This window comes from Elephas maximus, chromosome 5 (genome assembly GCF_024166365.1).
Source record: "Elephas maximus indicus isolate mEleMax1 chromosome 5, mEleMax1 primary haplotype, whole genome shotgun sequence".
Taxonomy (NCBI): Eukaryota; Metazoa; Chordata; class Mammalia; order Proboscidea; family Elephantidae; genus Elephas; species Elephas maximus.
This window is the reverse complement of record NC_064823.1, coordinates 78,374,833-78,397,219: the sequence shown is the minus strand read 5'-3', so window position 1 is coordinate 78,397,219 and position 22,387 is coordinate 78,374,833. Positions and strand designations below refer to the sequence as shown.

General features: G+C 39.8%; 1 pseudogene; it reads left to right on the top strand.

Moving 5' to 3' along the window:
- The first annotated feature begins 16,710 nt into the window (after nt 1-16,710).
- LOC126077568 (60S ribosomal protein L31-like) lies at nt 16,711-17,424 on the top strand (annotated as a pseudogene).
- Nucleotides 17,425-22,387: the final 4,963 nt, after the last annotated feature.

The window sequence follows — 22,387 nt, the reverse complement described above, 5'->3', positions numbered from 1 at the left end:
GACATTATGGTTGCATTTCTTCTAAGATTGATTTGTTCATTCCTTGAGTCCACAATATATTCAAAACTTTTTGCCAACACCAGAGTTTGAATGCATTAATCCTTCTTCTGTCTTCCTTTTTCATTATCCAGCATGGCTAGCAGTTACCAAATCTGTTCACCACAGACCTGAGAACTCAATCATGGGCATTTGGACAATAGCAGTGAACCTAAAACTTGGCTTATGAGGCATGTTTGCCTAAAGGTCAACATGATTTAAACTTAGTCATAACCCATTAAAACCCATTGCCTTCAACTTAGTCATAGAACTTCTAAAATTTGTGATGCAGGTGGCTGGATATGGATTCTTTCCAAATTTCACTTAATTGGCTACTGCCTATATATTAAATGTCAGATGTGAGTCTCTGTAAAATGTAGTCAGTTCCACTAAAACCCTCATCTTGTCTGACAGGTGCCTCATACTTCTAAATTTCTATTCTGTGTTCAACGTTGTTTTGGACTTGATTTTCGCTGGCAGTAAACTAGTTAATTCTGTTGTCTCTTAATCCTGAGGCCCTAGTGCTGCAGTAGTTAAGCATTTGGCTGTTAACCAAAAGCTTGGTAGTTCAGATCTACCAGCTGCTCCTTGGAAGCCCTATGGAACAGTGCTACTCTGTCCTGTAGGTCACTATGGAATCAACTTGATGGCAACAAGGCTGGCTTTAATTCTGATTCTGGATCCCTCTCATCTTAACCCACAGCTATGCTTATGTTTTCTCTTCTACTGCTATTCCAAGGAATGTGCCTGTCTCTTCACCAGCTGGGTGACTTCCTTCTCTCCCCGGAGGTAGCATAATAGCTTTAGCCTAAGTAAGAACAGAATCTGGGAGCAAACAAGCTGCTGCCTGCTATAGAGATAGATCATTAACTTAGGATCATTAATGCCATTCCATCAGCTTATCTCTTTCAATCTTAGAATAAGGAAGTCATTTCCCAGTGGTGACCACTTGCCAGCTGGAACTCTTCACCATGTTATCAGGATAGATGACACTGATGGGGCCCTTTCAACTCTTCCCAAGGAATTATCTTTATAACATGACAGTTTTTTTCCACATCAGAGAATATGGCAAATATTAACAAGAAGTATATGTAAGGTGTTTGGGATTTCTAAGACAAAAGGTGCCACATAAATGGAATGAATCCTATTGTTTTGTGGAGAAAGAATGTGAATACAGGGAATACTACATACATCATGGAGCTGAAAGCTCTAGGTCTGTGGACTTACTCTCACTGACATGTAGCTAGGGACAGTGGTTCACACTTTTTCAACAAGGCTTGTCTCAAGTGAAAAGAACTGGCTAATTTGTCCTATTCTTCATGAGTGTATATATGTACTACACAAAGCAGATTATCCACAAAGCCAGTGAAGCTTATGCTTTAGGGCCCCTTTCTTACATGAACCAATTGGCGTCAAGTCAATTCTGATTCATGGTGACCCCATGTGGGTCAGAGTAGAACTATGCTCCAAGCATTTTCAATGGCTACTTTGTCAGAAGTAGATTGCCAAAACTTTCTTCCAAGGCACCTCTAGGTGGACTTGAACCTCCAAACTTTCAGTTTGCAGCTGAACTTGTTAACCATTTGCCTTTTCTTACATGAGCCCCTTCCAAAGTTCTGTACTGTCACTTTTGTGTTTTGTAATTTCATATTATTTTTTATAAAGAAGCACCCCCAAATTGCATAAGCGTCATACTTCACAAAATCAAGATCTATACCTGGTCCAATATATGACACAGCTTTCCATTTCTAATTTTTAATTATATTCAGCGTTTTATTGGAAATGACCAAGCACCTTAGCAGTGTCATTTAAAAAATAATTCATTCTATTTGCTTATTTTGCTTTACAGTTAGTTTTGTAATTAATATCAACCATTTGGAGATATTCTCATATCACCCTCATCAAGGGCAATTTGGCAACGGCTTTAAAAATTATAGGTATACTTGCACAGTTATAAATTGTCATACCTACAAGACTATCCAATAGCCAAAGACAGAAAACATCCTAAAAGCCCACCAATAAAAGATTAGTTAAATAAATTATGGTACATCCATAAGAACACTGCATAGCTGTTAAAAATTTTTGAGTAGGGATAAACAAAAAGTCACCTACATAAGCAAGTCATTAAGGACAAGCTTCGACTACTTGGCAGAAGCCATGCAGGCAAGAAGGCAATGGGATGACTTATATAAAGCATTGAAGGAAAAAAAATTGCTAGCCAAGAATCATATATCCAGCAAAACTGTCTCTCATATATGAAGGTGAAATTATGACATTTCCAGATTAACAGAAGTTTAGGGAATTTGTAAAAACCAAACCAAAACTACAAGAAATACTTAAGGGGTTCTCTGGTTAGAAAATCAATAATATCAGATATCAACCCAAGACTAGAACACTGGACAGAGCAATCAGATGTCAACCCAGATAGGGAAATCACAAAAATAAATCAAGATTAAGAAAACAATCAAAACAGGGAAATAGTGATGTCATTATGTAAAAGAAGTCAACATTAAAACAATAAAGAGGGACTAAGAAAGGTAGTCATAGATCTTTTCATATGAGGAGGAAGACAAGGAAATATGAAGAAATAAAAATTAGGTATAAACTTAGAAAATAGGGTTAAATATTAAGGTAAGCACAAAGGAGACTAACAATCCTACTCATCAAAATAAAATACTAGAAAAAAATACAGACTCAGCAGAAAGAAAATCAACAGCAATGAATAAGAGGAAAAGACAATATATAAAACTATTCAGCACAAAAATTAAGTGGGAAAAAGAAACTGTCAACAACACACAAAAAAGACATCAAAATGACAGCACTAAACTCATACATATTCATAATTATGCTGAATGTAAATGGACCAAATCCACCAATAAAGAGACAGAGAGTGGCAGAATGGATAAAAAAAAATCATAATCCGTCTATATGCTGCCTACAAGAGACACATCTTAGAGACGCAAACAAACAAACTAAAACTCAAGGGACGGAAAAAATATATCAAGTAAACAACAATCAAAAAAGAGCAGGAGTGGCAATATTAATTTCTGACAAAATAGACTTTAAAGTCAAATACACCACAAAGGATAAGGAAGGAAACTATATAATGCTTAAAGGGACAATATACCAGGAGGATATAACCATATTAAATATTTATGCACTCAATGACAGGGCTGCAAGATACATAAATTCTAACAGCATTGAAAAGTGAGATAGACAGCACCACAATAATAATAGGAGACTTGAACACACCACTTTTGGTGAAGGACAGGACATCCAGAAAGAAGCTCAGTAAAGACACGGAAGATCTAAATGCCACAATCAACCAACTTGACCTCATAGACATATATACATAACACTCCACCCAACACCACCAAGGATGCTTTTGTTCCTAGTGCACACGGAACATTCTCCAGAATAGACCACATAATAGGTCATAAAGTAAGCCTTAGCAGAATCCAAAACACTGAAATATTACAAAGCATCTTCTCTGACCATAAGGCCATAAAAGTGGAAATCAATAACAGAAAAATAAGGGAAAAGAAATCAAACACTTGGAAACTGAACAATAATCTGCTCAAAAAAGACAGGGTTATAGAAGACATCAAGGATGGAAGAAATTCATAGAATACAATGAGAATGAAAACACTTCCATCAGAACATTTGAGACACAGAGAAAGCAGTGCTCAGAGGTCAATTTATATCAATTAATGCACATATACAAAAAGAAGAAAGGGCTAAAATCAAAGAATTACCCTTAACTTGAACAAATAGAAAGAGAATAACAAAACAAACCCTCAGGCACCAGAAAAAAGCAAATAATAAACATTAGAGCAGAATTAAGTCAAATAGAAAACAGAAAAACAATTGAAGAGTGAACAAGACCAAAAGCTAGTTCTTTGAAAAAATTAACAAAATTGATAAACCATTGGCCAAACTGACAAAAGAGAAACAAGAGAGGAAGCAAATAACCCGAATAAGAAATGAGATGGGTGATATCACAACACACCCAAATGAAATTAAAAGAATCATATCAGATTACTACAAAAAATTATACTCTAACAAATTTGGAAACCCAGAAGAAATGGATGAATTCCTAGAAACACACTACCTACCTAAACTAACACAAACAGAGGTACAACAACTAAATAAACCCATAACAAAAGAAGAGTTTGAAAAGGTAACCAAAAGACTCCCAACAAAAAAAAAAGTCCTGGCCCTGAAGGCTGCACTACAGAGTTCTACCAAACTTGCAGAGAAGAGTTAACACCACTACTACTAAAGGTATTTCAGAGCTTAGAAAAGGATAGAATACTCCCAAACTCATTCTATGAAGCCAGCATATCCCTGATACCAAAACCAGGTAAAGACACCACACACACACAAAAAAATTATAGACCTATATCCCTCATGAACTTAAATGCAAAAATCCTCAACAAAATTCTAGCCAATAGAGTTCAACAACATATCAAAACAATAATTCACCATGACCAAGTGGGATTCATAGCAGGTATGCAGGGATCATTCAACATTAGAAAAACAATTAATGTAATCCATCATATATATAAAACAAAAGACAAGAACCACATGATCTTATCACTTGATGCAGAAAAGGCATTTGACAAAGTTCAACACCATTCATGAGAAAAACTCTCAGCAAAATAGGAATAGAAGGAAAATTCCTCAACATAATAAAGGGCATTTATACAAAGTCAACAGCCAACATCATCCTAAGTGGAGGGAATGTGAAAGCAGTCCCCTTGAGATAGGGAACCAAACAAGGATGCCCTCTATCACCACTTTTATTCAACATTGTGCTGGAGGTTCTAGCTAGAGCAATTAGGCTAGATAAAGAAATAAAGGGCATCCAGTTTGGTAAGGAAGAAGTAAGAGTATCTCTATTTAAAGATGACATGATCTTATACACGGGAAACCCTAAAGAATCCTCAAGAAAACTACTGAAACTAATAGAAGAGTTCAGCAGATATCACGATACAAGATAAACACACAAAAATCAGTTGGATTCCTCTACACCAACAAAAAGAACATTGAAGAGGAAATCACCAAATCAATGCCATTTACAGTAGCCCCCAAGAAGGTAAAATACCTAGGAATAAATCTTAGCAGAGATGTAAAAGACCTATACAAAGAAAACTACAAGACACTACTGCAAGAAACCAAAAGAGACCTACAGAAGTGGAAAAACATACCTTGCTCATGGATAGGAAGACTTAACATTGTAAAAACGTCTATTCTACCAAAAGCCATCTATAGATACAATGCAATTCAGATCCAAATGCCAATAGCATTTTTTAATGAGATGGAGAAACAAATCACCAACTTCATATGGAAGAGAAAGAGGCCCCGGATAAGTAAAGCATTACTGAAAAAGAAGAACAAAGTGAGAGGCCTCACTCTACCTGATTTTAGAACGTATTATACTGCCACAGTAGTCAAAACAGCCTGGTGCTGATACAACAACAGATACATAGATCAGTGGAACAGAATTGAGAATCCAGACATAAATCCATCCACATATGAGCAGCTGATATTTGACAAAGGCCCAAAGTCCCTTAAATGGGGAAAAGCCTTTTAAACAAATGGTGCTGGCATAAACTGGATATCCATCTGCAAATAGTTAAACAAGACCCACACATGACACCATGCAAAAAAATTAACTCAAAATGAATTAAAGACCTAAATATAAAATCTAAAATAATAAAGATCATGGAAGGAAAAATAGGGACAACACTAGGAGCCCTAATAAAAGGCATAGACAGTATACAAAACATTACTAACAATGCAGAAGAGAAACTAGGCAACTGGGAGCTCCTAAAAATCAAACATCTATGCTCATCCAAAGACTTCACCGAAAGAATAAAAAGACTACCTACAGACTGGGAAAAAGTTTTTAGCTATGGCTTTTCCGATCAGTTTCTGATCTCTAAAATCTACACGATGCTGTAAAAACTCAACTACAAAAAGACAAATAATTCAATTAAAAAATGGGCAAAGGCTATGAACAGGCACTTCACTAAAGAAGACATTCAGGTAGCTAACAGATACATGAGAAAATGCTCACGATCATTAGCCATTAGAGAAATGCAGATCAAAACTACAATGAGATTCCATCTCACTGCAACAAGGCTGGCATTAATCCAAAAAACACAAAATAATAAATTTTAGAGAGATTGTGGAAAGACTGGAACTCTTATACACTGCTGGTGGGAATATAAAATGGTACAAACACTTTGGAAATCGATTCGCTGTTTCCTTAAAAAACTAGAAATAGAACTACCATATGATCCAGCAATCCTACTCCTTGGAATATATCCTAGAGAAATAACAGCCTTTACACAAACAGATATATGCACACCCATGTTCATTGCAGCACTGTTTACAGTAGCAAAAAGATAAAAGCAACCAATATGCCCATCAATGGATGAATGGATAAATAAATTATGGTATATTCATATCATGGAATAGTATGCATCAATAAAGAACAATGATGAATCCATCAAACATTTCATAACATGAAGGAATCTGGAAAGCATTTTGCTGAGTGAAATTAGTTGCAAAAGGACAAGTATTATATGAGACCACTATTATAAGAACTTGAAAAATAGTTTAAACAGAGAAGAAAATATTCTGTGATGGTTATGAGAGTGGGGAGGGACAGAGAGGGAGGGAGAGAGAGGGGTTTTCACTAATTAGATAGTAGTTAAGAACTATTTTATGTAAAGGGAAAGACAACACAGAATACAGGAGAGGTCAGCACAACTGGACTAAACCAAAAGCGAAGAAGTTTCCTTAATAAACTGAACACTTCAAAGGCCAGCGTAGCAGGGGCAGGGGGTTGGGGACCATGGTTTCAGGGGACATCTAAGTCAATTGGCATAATAAAATCCATTAAGAAAACATTCTGTATCCCACTTTGGAGAGTGGCATCTCGGGTCTTAAACACTAGCAAGCGGCCATCTAAGATGCTTCAACTGGTCTCAACCGACATGCAGCAAAGGAGAATCAAGAATACCAAAGACACAAGGCAATTATGAGCCCAAGAGACAGAAAGGGCCACATAAACCAGAGACTACATTAGACTGGGACCAGAAGTACTAGATGGTGCCCAGCTACCACCGATGACTGCCTTGACAGGGAACCAACAGAGAACCCCTGAGGGAGCAGGAGAGCAGTGGGATGCAAACTCCAAATTCTCATAAAAAGACCAGGATTAATGGTCTGACTAGGACTAGAGAGACCCCAGAGGTCATGGTCCCTAGGCCTTCTGTTAGCCCAAGACTGGAACAATTCCCAAAGCCAACTCTTCAGACAGGGATTGGACTGGACTATGGGATAGAAAATGATACTGGTGAAGAGTGAGCTTCTTCAATCAAGTAGACGCATGGGACTATGTGGGTGGCTTCTGTCTGGAGGAGAGATGGTGGGGGAGGGGGTCAGAAGCTGGCCGAATGGACAGGAAAAGAGAGTGTGAAGGGAGGGACTGTGCTGTCTCCTTGGGGGTAGAACAACTAGGAGTATGTAGCAAGGTGTGTACAATTTTTTGTATGAGAGACTGGCTTGATTTGTAGAAGTTCACTTAAAACACAATAAAAATTTTTTAAAAATTAAGGATGTTTTCTAGGGGTTGTTATGGAAAGATTTCTAAGGTAAGCTGTTAAGTAAAATGTATAACAGTGTATGTATGCATTGCTGTCAAGTCAATTCTGACTCTTAGTGACACTGTAGGACAGAATACACCTCCCTCTAAGGTTTTCCCAGGCTGTAAATGTTTACGGAAGCAGATTGCCATATCTTTCTCCTGTGGATCAGCCGGTGGGTTTGAACCACCAACCTTTCAGTTAGCAGCTGAGCGCTTAACCACTGCACCAGCAGGGCTCCTAGTGGTGTATATAGCATGCTATATAGTGCATTAAAAGCTTGGAAAGCTAAGAATTTATATTTGCATTTGCTTGTATTTGCATAAAATAATTCTGAAAACACATAGAAGAAAACTAATCAAAGAGATAGGAGTGTGAGGTTTGGACATTGGGTGAGTGAGAAACGGGAGTAGAAGTGAGATGCTTTACCATTTTTTACATTTATATGTAAAACCACTGGAATGTATTACTTATTCAAAAAGTGAGCTTAAGAAAGAAAGAAGAAACTATTTGGATGTTCTTCCCCCATCTCGGTATGTCTATTTTCTTTTCGCCCTCAGAGTGTAAATACTGTGCTAAGGACCTCGTGAAACTTCCTCTGTAATGGGACTCTTACCATTCTCTTAGATTCCCTGCATGGTATAAATGATTAATGCACCCAGCCGCTGACCAAATGGGTTATAATTTCAAGTCTACCCAGAGGCACCTCGGAAGAAAGGCCTGGAAATCTACTTCCAAAAAAGCAGCCATTGAAAACCCTGTGGAGCACAGTTCTACTCTGACACGCTTGAGATCGCCATGATTCAGAGTTGCCTCAACAGCAACTGTTTTTTTTTTTTTTTTTTGGTTTACCATTCTCTTAACTCCCGTTGCGCTGTAACCTACCTCTGTTAGGACACTTCACTTTCTACCATGTGTAACCATTATTTATACATAGCATTTTCAAGGCTGTTCGCTGTTTACCTCCTGCCACTCTCTCTACACTAACTTCACACTATACCTCTCTCAGTGTCTTGAAGAGGCTACATACCCTTCCTCTTTTTTTTAGATCTTTGTGTACACTGTTTCCTCTGCCTAAAACACTCTTTTCTGCTATGTTCATCTGGTAAGTCCCTTTGGGTCTAAACTCAGGTATCATCCCCCACAGAGAAGCCTTCCCTGGCTTCCTTGGCTTGATCAGGTTACCTTGCTATTCTTTTCCATCCCTGTACATTCCTTTTAAAAATACTTATCTCACTTGTTATGACTTGTAATATCTGTCTAACCTACCCAAAAGTCTAGATCAAAAACTCCATGCTGGCCTGGGTAGTGTTTGTATTGTTTATTTCTGCATCCCTAGTGTTTAGCACCTATCTTAGGCTGTGTTCTCTAGAGAAGCAAAACCAGTAAAGCATATAAATATACATAGAGAGAGATTTATATCAAGGAAATGGCTCAAGTGGTTGTAGAGGGTGCAACGTCCCAAGTCTGTGAATCAGGCTGGAGGCTTCTCCTGATTCACATAGCCACAGCGGCTGGTGAACCCAAAATCAGCATGTCAGACAGCAGGACTCTTGCTCACAGGCAGGCAAGATGGCAGGTAAGCTGCTAGCTCATGTCCCAAGAACCGCAGGTCAAACAAACAGGAGCCAGCTGCACGATCCAGAGCCTGCAAATGCCTGTGGGCCTTGCCAGAATGTCCACTTATATTCAATGCAGGTGACATGCCCAAGGAAACTCACTTTCAACTGATTGGCTACTCACAGCAGATCCCACTATGGACGTGATCACATTATATCAAATTCCATCATGGAGGCGGTCACATCATTACATGACTGTCAAACTGCATCATAACTGTAAACTACTGAGAATTATGGCACAGGTAAGTTGACACACAATCTTAACAATTACAGTACCCACCACCCATGTGTCAGTTTTTTCATACTGTCATATTGCTATGATGCTGGGCCATGCCACTGGCATTTCAAATATCAGCAGGATCACTCATAGTGACAGGTTTCAGTAAAGCTCCCAGACTAATGCAGACTAGGAAGAGAAACCTGATACTTACTTCTAAAGCTTAGCCGATGACAACTCTATGGATCACAACAGAATATTGTCCTATGTAATGCCGGAAGACAAGCTCCCCATGTCGGAAGGCACAGCACAATGGCTGCAACAATGGATTCAATCATGCCAACGATCATGAAAAGGGCTCAGGACCAGGGAATGTTTCATTCTGTTATGATAGAGTTGCCCTGAGCCAGAGCCGACTGGATGGCAATTAATAACGAGAACAACAACAGTGCTTAACATAATGCCTGACAAGAATTTAACGAGTATTTGTTGGCTAGAAGTGAAAGTTTTTTCTCCCTTACCAGAGAATGATCTTCTTAGGGGCAAAATATGGTAGCCATCTATAGCCCATGTTGTTGTTAGGTGCCATCAAGGCGATTTTGACTCATAGCAACTCTGTGTGACAGAATAGAAATGCCCCATTGGGTTTCCTAGGCTGTAATCTTTGTAGGACCAGATCACCAGCTCTTTTCTCCTAAGGAGCTACGGGATGAGTTCAAACCACTAACCTTTTGGACATCTGAGCATTTAGCCATTATACCACCAGGGCTCCTTTAATAGCCCATATAATATTATAAATGCAATGAATTAATGAATAACACTGCATAAGGCACAAGGGTTCAGATGTGGGTTAACCACTTAACACTGCTGGAATCTCAATCTCTTAGTTTCTCTAGGCTTCAGAGTTCTTAATCTATGTTAAGGGAACAATAGTATCTACCTCTGAGTGTTTTCTATTCATTCTGTTGACAAATGTTGGTTAAGTGTCTACCATATGCCAGGCACTATTCTAGGAACTGTGGATGCAGTGGTGAGCAAGACAGAAAAGCACATGCTCTCTGAAATGCATGCTCCAATTGGGATGGGATGAGCAAAGGACATAATAAACACATGGGCCAAATAAAGAAAAATTTCCAGTAGTGATAAAGGCTACAATGGAACAACTGAGGGTGGCTGATTCAGAGAGGCCATGAAAGTCCTCCATCTGAACTGAGTTTTTTAGTACATTAAATGAGCTCATGTCTGTCATTATCTTGGACTAATGTCTGGTATATAATAAATCTCAGTAAATGATAACTATTATCAGTTATTATTAACAATTTGTCAAAAGAATGAGCTGGAAATACGTATATACATAAACAGATTGCCATATATAAAAAGCTACAATCACAACATTTACATGTATTAATATAGTGAGAAATTATGTGTATGTGTGTGAGTCTCATTTGAGTCAGCAAACAATTTTCTGACTGCAAGAATCTTCTCTTTTGATTATGAAATAGTTAATGCCCCTCAAAGTAATGCAACTTATGTCTTGGGAGTGATTTAATTACAGCACCTGTCTAACAATGTACTCAGAGAGAAATCACACAAACATATATACTTTGGTTGTTCATAGTGGATTTAATGTCCTCTAAGGTCTCAGGAACATACTGAGTTTTTACATGCTTGTTACATCTGAACCGATGAAGAAATAGCTACAAGAAAAGCTATGGGTGCCTCGACACAAACCCATTCCAGGATTATGAAAAAATCATTGGTGTTTCACATCTTGCTGACATGGAGATAGAATCATTGGAGTGTTTTAGATGGTATTTCTCATGGGGTGGGGTTAAGGACCTGCCCTGTGCCAGACACTTCTCATTTAGTCCTCCCAAAAAGCGTGAGGTTGGTAGTTGTCTTAGTCTGGATTCCCAGCCTAAGCAGGAGAGGGAAGACGAAGAAAATGAGTGAAAGTGTGATTTCAGGTGAAATCTCTCCTTAGGCTGGATGTCCCAAGGGAATTCTGGGATTATAAATTAAACCTCAAACATTGTCTGGAGTTAGGTAAGGGAGCTGGTCTTTTATATATCTGCACCAGCCAGTCCTTGACTATGGCCCAAAGCAGCTCCAGTAATGCAAGGGCAGTCCCCCAAAGACAGCCACAGGTAGGGGCCGCTGAAGCTAAGGACATAGAAACTACTGGGAAATGCATGTGCAGAATTGATAAATAGGATCTGAGGAATCTGGGCAGAGAACTGACAGTGTCCTTTACATATTCATAACCCTAATTTGCATAAGAGGAAATCTAAGGCTCAGTGAGGTTAAATACTTTGCTAAAGGTCTCCCACCTATTAAATGGCAAACTTGGGATACACACCCAGTCATGTTTGACTCCACAGTTCATGCTCCTTCTCCTCTACCAAATGTGCCTCCCTTTCCAGACCATAAGCCATATAAATGGAAACATATTCTGTATTTGTATAAACAGATGGTCTTACCTACATTTGTGAGGCAAAAAATCATCAAGAACTACAACAAACCATTATATTTGGGAATCCCTAGAACAGTGCTGTCCAAAAGAAATATAATGTGAATTACACATGTAATTTAATATTTGCTAGTTTTTTTAGTAGCCACAGTAAAAAAAAAAGTGAAATTAATCTTAACAATATATTTTATTTAAACAATATGTCTAAAAGAATACCATTTGAACATGTGCAGTTGTTAGCTGTCGTACAGTCAGCACTGACTCATGGTGATCCCATGTACAATAGAACTAAACATTGCCCAGTACTGCGCCATCTTCACAATCATTGATATGCTCGAGAACATTGTTGCAGTCACTGTGTAATTTGAGTATCTCCAATATAGAGGGCTCATCTTCCAGCAGCTCATCAGAAAATATCCTGTTGTGATCCATAGGGTTTTCAGTGACTAATTTTAGAGGCCATCACTCCTCTATCAGTTTCTCTTACTGTGTTGGCTGGCATGTTGTTGTATGCTGGAAGTTATGCCACCTGTATTTCAAATATTAGCAGGGTCATCCATGGTGGGAAGGTTTCAGTGGAATTTCCAGACTAAGATGGATTAGGATGGAGCACCTGGTGATCTACTTCTTAAAAAATTGACCAGCGAAAACATTATGAATATCCGCAGAACATTTTCTGGTATGGTGCCAGAAGATGAGTCCCTCAGGTCGGAAGGCACTTGAAACACAACTGGGAAAAAGCCACCTCCGCAAAGTGGAGTCGACCTTAATGACATAGATGGAAGAAAAGCTTTCAGGACCTTCATTTGCTGAAGTGGCATGACTCAAAATGAGAAGAAACAGCTACAAACATCCATTAGTAATCAGAATGTGGAATGTACAAAGTATGAATGTAGGAAAATTTGAAGATCCATATCCTAGGCATTAGTGGCCATTTTGAATCAGATAGTCATATGGTCTACTATGCCAGGAATGACAAATTGAAGAGGAATGGTGTCACATTCTTTGTCAGAAAGAACGTTTCAAGATCTATCCTGAAGTACAATGCTATCAGTGATAGCATAATATCCATACACCTACAAGGATAACCACTCAGTATGACTATTGTTCAACGTAACGCACTAACCACTAATGCTAAAGATGAAGAAATTGAAGATTCTTACCAACTTCTGCAGTTTGAAATTGACCAAACATCCAATCAAGATGCATTGATAATTAATGGTGATCAGAATGAGAATGTTGGAATCAAAGAAAGACTGTTAGTTGGAAAATATGGCCTTAGTGATACAAATGATGCTGGAGATCCCATGATAGAATTTTGCAAGACCAACAACTTATTTATTGCAAACACTTGTTTTCAACAATATAAACAATGACTATACACATGGACCTCGCCAGATGGAATATACAGGTTACCCAGTTTCTGTGCATTTTGCCATCTGGTGAGAGGCTTTGCAACAAACCCAAGAACATTGATAAGTGGCTTTTTTGACCCCATAACCTCAACTGTATACACCCAATGGTGCTGGAAGCTCAACCAGGTGCTAGGACATGAGAGCACTAAAAAGAACTTGGCATACCTTTAGATACATGCGCAGGTTTATGTCCAAGAGAAATGAGCACATTTCCAAAAGACATGCAATTATGTTCATGGTAGAACTATACTCAAGTGCCAAAACTTGGAAATTATCCAAATGCCCATCAACAGTAGAATGAATTATTAAATAAATAATAGAATCTTCAGGAATACTCATACAGTGAAACAACATACAGTAGTGAGAATGAAAAGTCTACAGCTGTGTCCAACAATACGCGTAAGTCTCACAAACATTATGCTGAGCCAAAGAAGCCAGATGCAAAAAAAAAAAAAAAAAAATGTAAGATCCCATTTATAACAAGTTCAAAAACAGGCAAAGCTAATCTATGATGATAGCAGTCAGGATAGTAATTAACCTTAGCAGAAGTGGGGAAGAAATCATTAGAAAGGGACAAGAAGAGGACTTCTGAAGTGCTGCTGAAGTTCTGAGTTCTGTTTCTTATTCTAGATACTGGTTTTACAGGTATGTTTGCTTAAGGAAAATTCATGGAGCTGTACACTCGTCATCTGACACTTTTCAGTATGTATGTTATACTTTAATAATAACTAAATGTATTTTTTAATTAATAGATTTATTTATTCCTCTGAAGACCAACAGATTTCTTTTTTTCATTCTGGAACTCTAAAGACAACCTGGGCACATAAGAATGTCAAAGTTATAATTCCACTCTATGACTCTGCCTTCTTGAAACCCCAAACATCTTTCTTGGAGCAGAGGAAGGAAAACCAAGCTGATCATGCAGCCTGGGAGTCAAGAGGATAGTAGGCAGCAAAAAAGAGAAAGGTAGGGCTAATTAATGTTCCTCTGCCTGGCATGTCCTCCCCTCGTCTCTGCCTAATGAAACCCTAACCTCCTTCAAGTCCCATTTAATGCCAATTCCTCTATGAAGGCTTCCCTCATTTTCCTAAACAAAAATTATCTTTCCTTCTAAATTCATAAGGCACTTCTCTGTGTTACTTATTATGTATTACTGTATGACAGAAATTGCTAGAAGGCAGTGCTGTGTAGTAATTAAAAGCTTGCGCTGTGGAGTTAACCAGGGTTCAAAACCTGCTTCTACCACTTGCTGTGTGACTTGTAGCAAATTGCTTAATCACTAAGCTTTTGTTTCTTCAGTTGTAAAATGAGGATGATAATAATAGTACCTCCCCAATAAACTGTTGTGAAGATGAAATGAAATAATGGATGTTCAGCAGCTGGAAATCAGTAAGATCTCAGTACATGCTACCTAGTGTTATTATTGAGTATTATCCACTCTAGCAGACAATCACTGGGTTTTTGGTGGGTTAGCAGACAATAGGCTCCTGAAGAATTTGGAGCATGATTTAGGTGCTTTACAATGAATAAACTCATTATGGTACATCCTACATTGGCTTGCCTTATAGTTAGTCATGTTCTTTTCTATCCCTTCCATAAGACTAAGTTTCTCAAAGACAGAGACTACAATATATTCATTGTAATCCCTCACATTGCATAAGACAGGAGACTGCATAGATGCTTAGTAAGGGGCTGAATTGACTAAGGAAGGTTTTTCCTATCTTTTGGCAACTCTGAAAGCAATCAAAAGAGAACCTCCATAAACTCCCATCACAAATTTTCCTACCTCTGAGGTGACCAACTGTTGCAATTTGCCCATGACTATCCTGGAAGTCCTGTGATCCAGAAAACTCCAGTCCCAGGCAAACCAGGACAGTTGGTCATGCTACCTGCATCAGTCCCCAAACACTTGGGCTATTCTGCTGTTTTTGTGGAAAAACCAACCATCCCCACTCCTTCTAAATCCAACCCTGGCGTGGCATTCCCTCTGTGTACTGGTCTCTTGAAATTTCCCTTTCTCCTTCCTGCATCATCAATCTTTTCCTCTCTACTGAACCATTCCCATCAGCAAACAAACATGCTGTGCTTGTTCTTATTAAATAATAATAATAATAAAAAAAACCCTGAAACTACACCATCCTCAATCCACCACCCCGTTTATTTCTTGGCTTCATTGTGTAACAAAACTCCTTGATTGAATTGTCTACACACAGTCTCTGATTCCAACTCGCCCATTTTTATTCTCTGATTAACTACTTCAATCAGGCTTTTTGTCCCCACCTCCCCATGGAAATGGTTTTATCCTGGTCTGTCAAGGATCTGGAACTGTCCTAGACTGTTGCAATCAGAAACAAGCTTCTATTGAGCCATTGTATTTTGTTGTTGTTGTTGTTTTTAATCTCAGAAGTTCATCCTATTTAACTAATAGAGCTAAGGACTTCCACATTTATATTTTCAGTTTTTATAGCTCCCCCTACACTTTAATATCCAATTGTATATTCAACTGTCTACTCTATAACCAATTGAATGCTTAGTAGGTATCTCAAACTTAACGTGTCCTGAGGAACCCCTGAATCTATTGCCCTGAAATAATCTTTAAACCTTGTCACCTTTAAACCAAAGAGAAGTTTGGCTCAATTAGTTAACAAAAAAAAAAAAAAAGTTTGCCCTGAGCATTGTGATCTTTTAAAGAATTATCTATATGGGATGCAATGACAACAGCAACTCTAAAGCATAGATCAGAATTTTAGGGGGGCAGTGAGTCTAAGTAATGGTCGTGAAATAATTTGGGTAGAGAGAGTAAGAATGATAACACAACATGAAGAATGTTACCAATGTCACTGAATTGTACATGTGGAAATTGTTGTATGGGTGTATGTTTTTCTATGTATATATTTTCACCAAAAATAAAATAAACATTAAAAAAAAACAACAACATGAACTTTTGATTTCCATTTTTAATAGTCACTCCCTCTTAGAACGTGGTCCTTGATTCTTCTTGCTCAAACCATGGAATCATCTCTGATACTTCTCCTCTAATATCCCACATTTGATTCACCAGGAAAGGCCATCACCATCTCTTGCCAGATTACTGCAATCGTCTCCTAACCAGTTTTACTGCTTTTTCTCTAGCCCTGCCGTAGTCTATCCTCAACCCAGGAGCCAGGACAGTCCTCTAAAAATAGGTCAATTTAAGAGACTCCTCTGCACAGAAACTTCCCTAAAGGCTTCTCATCTCATTAAGAATTAAATCTAAAGCCCTTGCCATTTTTCTTTCCAACCTGGCCCCGGCACCATGGCAACCACAAAGAAGGGTGGTGAGAAGAAGGGCCATTCTGCTATCAATGAAGCGGTGGCCAGAGAGTACACCATCAATATTCACAAGCACATCTACAGAGTGAGCTTCAAGAATCGTGCCCCTTGTTCTGGCCTGACAGAGACCGGAGAAACCCTGAGAGTATGGGCCTCAGGCACCCTTTCAGTTCTATAATGAGGCCACTCCTGAGGTTCACCCTTCAGCCAAAGATTGAACAGGCCCATAGACAAGACAAAACAAAACTAAAGGGGCGCACCAGCCCTGGGGCAGGGACTGGAAAGTAGGAGGGAAGAGGAAAGCTGGTAATAGGGAACCTGGAGTTGAGAATGGAAAGTGTTGACCTGTCGTGGGGTTGTTAACCAATGTCATACGACAATGTGTATACTAACTGATGAGAAACTAGTTTGTTCTGTAAAACTTCACCTAAAGTTCAATAAAAAAAAAAAAAAGAATCATGCCTCTTGGGCACTCAAGGAGATCTGGAATTTGCTATGAAGGAGATGGGAACACCAGATATGTGCATTGATACCAGGCTTAACAAAGCTGGGTCAAAGGAACAAGGAATGTCCTAAATAGTATCCATGCACGGTTGTCCAGGATGAAGATTCACCAAACAAGCTCTATATATTGGTTACCTATGTACCTGTTGCTACTGTCAAAAGCCTACGGACAATCAATGTAGATGAAAACTAACAAACAGCTGATTATCAAATAAGTTGTAAAACTGCAACAACAACAAAAAAATCTGGAGCCCTTGCCTTGACTTATGAAATCAAATGATCTGGCCTCTCTCACCTGTCTGACCTCATCTCCTGATGCTTTCTTCCTCTCTTACTCCCCTCCAGTCATCCTGGCCTCCTTGCTATTCCTCAAACACATCATAGCCACTCCAGCCTTAGGACTAGTGAACTTACTGCTCCTCCCGCACAGAAATCTCTTTCCCCAGATAATGACATGACACACTACCTCACTTCCTTAGCCTTCCTCACATTTTAAAATCTTTCTCTTGGCTCCCAAATCATTCATTCACTTATCTAAGAAATATTCTCCGTGCAATAGGCTCTGCTGTAAACATGAGGATGAATATGACATGGCCTCTGTTCTCAAGAAACTGCTAAACTGAACCAGAGAATGGCTTGTCCAGGAAGGTTTTGTAGAGGAAGTGGCTGAAGAGCTGAACCTTGAAGAAAAAAATAGGAGCTTGAAGGGAGAGGTGATATGGCAAGTAACTTTCAGGGAGAGAGCACAGCCAGGACTAATGTCATGTGGGTATGATAGAGTATGACATATTCAGAAGCTGCAAGATCAGCATTATCCATTTGATTAGTGTGAACTGAGCACCAAGAGCCTGACCATGTGCTAGGAATAGCTCAGTTAACCACAGTGGCATGGGGAAGAGAGTAGAGAACAAACACTAAGCTGACCAATAGGTTGGTGCAAGAGAGGAAGCCCAAGAGCAGCAAAGAAGCATGGAAACTGCAGAGCACTGCCAATGACAAGAGGGACCATCCAGAGAAGCAGTTGGAATGAGGAGCCCATCAAGAAGAGGGAGAGATGGCTCGACTTGTGAGCAGGATTTAGGAACAGGGATTCCAGGGGCAAGCAATGTTCAGAAGTAATAATAGTGGTGGGAGTCTACTACACTGATGGCCCTCAATGAACCGTGTCTCCTGGTATTCATGTCCTTGCATAATAGCCTCCCCTCTTTAATCTATGCTGGACCTGTGACTTGCTTTAATCCAATGGTTCTCACTTAGGGAAGATTTTCCCTCCCAAAGGACATTTGTCAGTGTCTGGAGACACTTTCCTTTGTCACAACCTGGGAAGGGGTGGGGGGCCGGGGGAAGGATACTACTGGCATCTATTGGGTAAAGGCCAGGGATGCTGCTAAAGATTCTACAATGCACAGGACAGCCCTCCACAACAAAGAATTATCTGGCCCAAAAAGTCAGTAGTGGCAAGGTTGAAAAACCAATAGAATGTAGTCTAAGCCCTAAGATCTTAAGGCTTAAGAAGAACTAAGCCTCAAGAAGGCCTTAAAGCCCCCATTTTTGTACTCTTGGGAGCCCTGAGCTTCCAGGTAAGCAGTCTGGCTACATCGCTGAAGAGAATTTGTGTTAAGTGCAAAAGCTCACTTCTGAAAAAAACTAGGTCGTGTGGAATTCTCAGAATCCCACTATTCAGTCCTCAACTATAAGGATATAACAAATCCCCACTTTCCTATTATTTTCTCTGTTCAGTTCTGACACTAGTTCTGACCCATGTAACACTTCTTTCTCTGACCCTAGTCACCCAGACCTAGGTCAGATCTCACGAGTTGAAAGGACACTGTCCTTCAGACTGCCAAGTAAGCGGACAGCAGCCACAAGTGTGGGAGTCCACACAACACCCTCATTTCTGACCTGCTGGCCACAGATTTGGGATTTTCCCACTATCCTTTCAGGATGCCAACTGCAAGCTCAGGCGTGTCCCCTGGGATACTTCACTTCTGATCTGCTGGCTCCCACTGCTTCTGTGAGTTCAATAATTTTTTGAGTTCAGTAATTTGCTGGAATAACTCACAGAACTCACAGAAAGTGCTATATCTATGATTACAGCTTTATAATAAAAAAGGATAGAAATCAGGATCAGCACAAAAAAGAGATGCATAGGACAAGGTCTGGAAAGGCTCCAACTGTGAGACTTCTATGCACCAAGGGCTGTGCTACCCTCCCACACGTACAGATGTCTTTCACCAACCAGGAAGCCATTGGAGCTTCCATATCCAGATCCTTTGTTGGAATCCTATGGCTTAGCCATGATTGAGGCCTCATTGCATAGGCATGATTGATTGAATCATGCTCTGCTCCCTCCCTGAGGTCAGCTGATATCAGGCTACCATGTGTTTTTTGTGGCTGACCAGCCCCCCAGTCATTTGCACGAACACTCAGGTGTTGTTTAAATGGCCCAATCCAACCCCCTTGACATCGAGTCAATTCTGACTCATAGTATAAGACAGAGAAGAACTGCCCCATAGGTTTTCCATGGAGCAGCTGGTGAATTTGAACTGCTGACCTTTTGGTTAACAGCTGAGCTCTTAACCACTGTGCCACCAGGGCTATTTAGATAATGGAGACATCTAAATTACTCTGAAAATTCCAAGGATTTAGAGTTGTCTCTCAGGAATCAAAGGCAAAGACCAAAAGTTAAATTCTTTTTCCCACTGACCTCTTGGAGAGACCACATGAGAGGCTACATGAAGAAAGAGCAATCCTAAGACTACATGGAGGCGTAAAGGAGAAATGAGAACCCAGTACACAGCAGGAACTAAAGTCCCAGATATTTGGGCCATCTTTGTTTAGGCATGTGAACAAAGAAGCCACCATGGACATTTTAGCCCTAGCAGACATCACAACGAGCAGAGGTTAGTAGTCCCTGCTAACTCCTGCCCAAATTACAGAATCATGAGCAAATAAAATATTTGTTTAAACCACTGAGTTTTGGGGTAGTTTGTTACATAGTACTAGTTAGCTAAAACAATAGTCAACATAATTGTTGTTGTGTGCCCTCAAGTTGATTCTGACTCACAGTGACCCCATGTAACAGAGTAGAATGCCCCATAGGGTTTCCTTGGCTGTAATTTTTACCAAAGCAGATCACCAGGTCTTTCTCCCCAAAGAGCTGCTGGGTGTGTTCAAACTGCCAACTTTTCAGTTAGCAGCTGAGCAATTAACCGTTGTGCCACGAGGGCCCTCAACATAATTAGCACTATTCTAAGCACATTCTGTCTAAAATTCTAAGTTGGTCTTGTTATTAGGAATGCCACTTTAACAATGAGGAGGCCTAAGTTTAGAGAAGTTATGTACCCACCCAAGGTTAACACAGCTAGAAAGTAGGGAGTTGGGCTTTGAACCAAGGCAGCCTAACTCCAGGTCTATATCTTAAACATCATGCCATACAGCCTTTCTAGTATTTCATTCATTCATCTATTCACTCATTCAGCAAATATTTTTGGAGAATCTACCTTGGGCCAGGCATTGTTCTGTACACATATGCTACAGAAGGGACCAAAACAGAGAAATATCTGGCCTCATGGAACTTACTTTTAGTGAATTCTGAGAAGCCGTAGACGTGCATCATTGGGTAGCAAGACTCCACCCAGTATGGTGGGTACTGATTGCTTTTTTGGCTTTTTTGGTTGGTAGGATCTATTCTAGCACCCCCATTTCCACTGAAGAATTACCCTTTCTGTTGAATACAGTCTGTTACTGCTATTACTTAAAGTGGCAAACCTCCTCCTACCCTCCAGCCAAGCTGGCCAAATGTCCTGCTCTGGGTTTTTGAATATTCAGGAGAGTAGCAAAAAGATTGAAAATGGTTAGAGTACATTTATTCTAAGTGTGGCTCCCAGATAAAATTTTTGAGAGATTTCTGTTGCTCACACCCCTACATCAGCCCTGCTTCCTACCCATTTCTGAGCCTTGTTCTCTAGGCTTCTGGTTGAGTCTGTGAGGCATGTGATATCTTCCCAACGAATTCCTCTGTTGAGTTAGACTGGCTCTGATGCTTGTGACCAAAGGACTCTTAAACAGAAAGTGTGGAGCTCAGAAGGTCCCAGAGCCCTGGAGGAGAAACTAGTAGGGATAGAGAAAATAATAATCATCACCCCCCAGTAATCTTCATTAGCTTCACCCTCAATTCCTTGATATGGACACTTGTTTTCCTTATGAAAAGTGTTATTAAAAAACAATTTCAAGTCTCCCTCTTTAAATCATATTGCTGTTCTAAGGCCCTCGTGCATAGAAAGCCACCATTGAAAGCAGTTTTTAAAGCAGAAACCCTTACACAAGGGCATCTGTAAATAGAGCTGGGATAAAGGCTCAAGACTGTGGTAGAAGCCCACCTCTCAGGACTGAGCCTGAGCTCAGAACCAGACCAGTACCACATGCCAAAGAAAAGGCAGATTCCAAGGTCCCATCCCAGACTCCTTGATGAGAATCTCTGGGGTGAGGACCAGGAATTGTCACTTTTCATACACTTGCCAGTGGTGTTGATGCTCACTAAAATTCGCGAATCATGTTTCTCAGTGCTGGACTAGAGTCCCTTAGAAAGGTGCTTGTCAAACTTTAATATGCAGGCACGTGACCTTGCTAAAATGCAGATTCTGATTCAGAAGGTGTGGGACCTGAGATTCTGCATCCCTAACAAGTTCCTCAGTGATGTCCCTGCTACTCAGACCACATGTTGAACAACAAAGCCCTAGAACACTTTGATCACCATGCAAGATGTGTCATAGAGTCTAGGCGGGGCTAAGCCTGAAGCTGGGAATCAGATGGCAGAGACTCAGGGGAGAAGCTGAGAGGCAGACAGAGCCTGACAGCTCATTCCTTGGCAACATGACAGGATGAAATCTCAGAGCCTGCAAAATCAACAACTAGATTCTTAACCACCACAATGCTACCATCTATCTGGCCCAACCTGAGCAGCCCCTAAAACTGCTATGAGACTCAATCCATTAATTAAAATCCTCAAATAGCTACTTTGCCTGACCCTTTCCTTCGGATTCCTTGTTCAGTATTACAAGATGAAACAAAAACAAAGTTGTGATTCTGAAGTCCAATCTGATGTAATTGGGTGCTTTGTTCTTAATTAGAGTGCAAAGTCTCTTTGTGGGCTG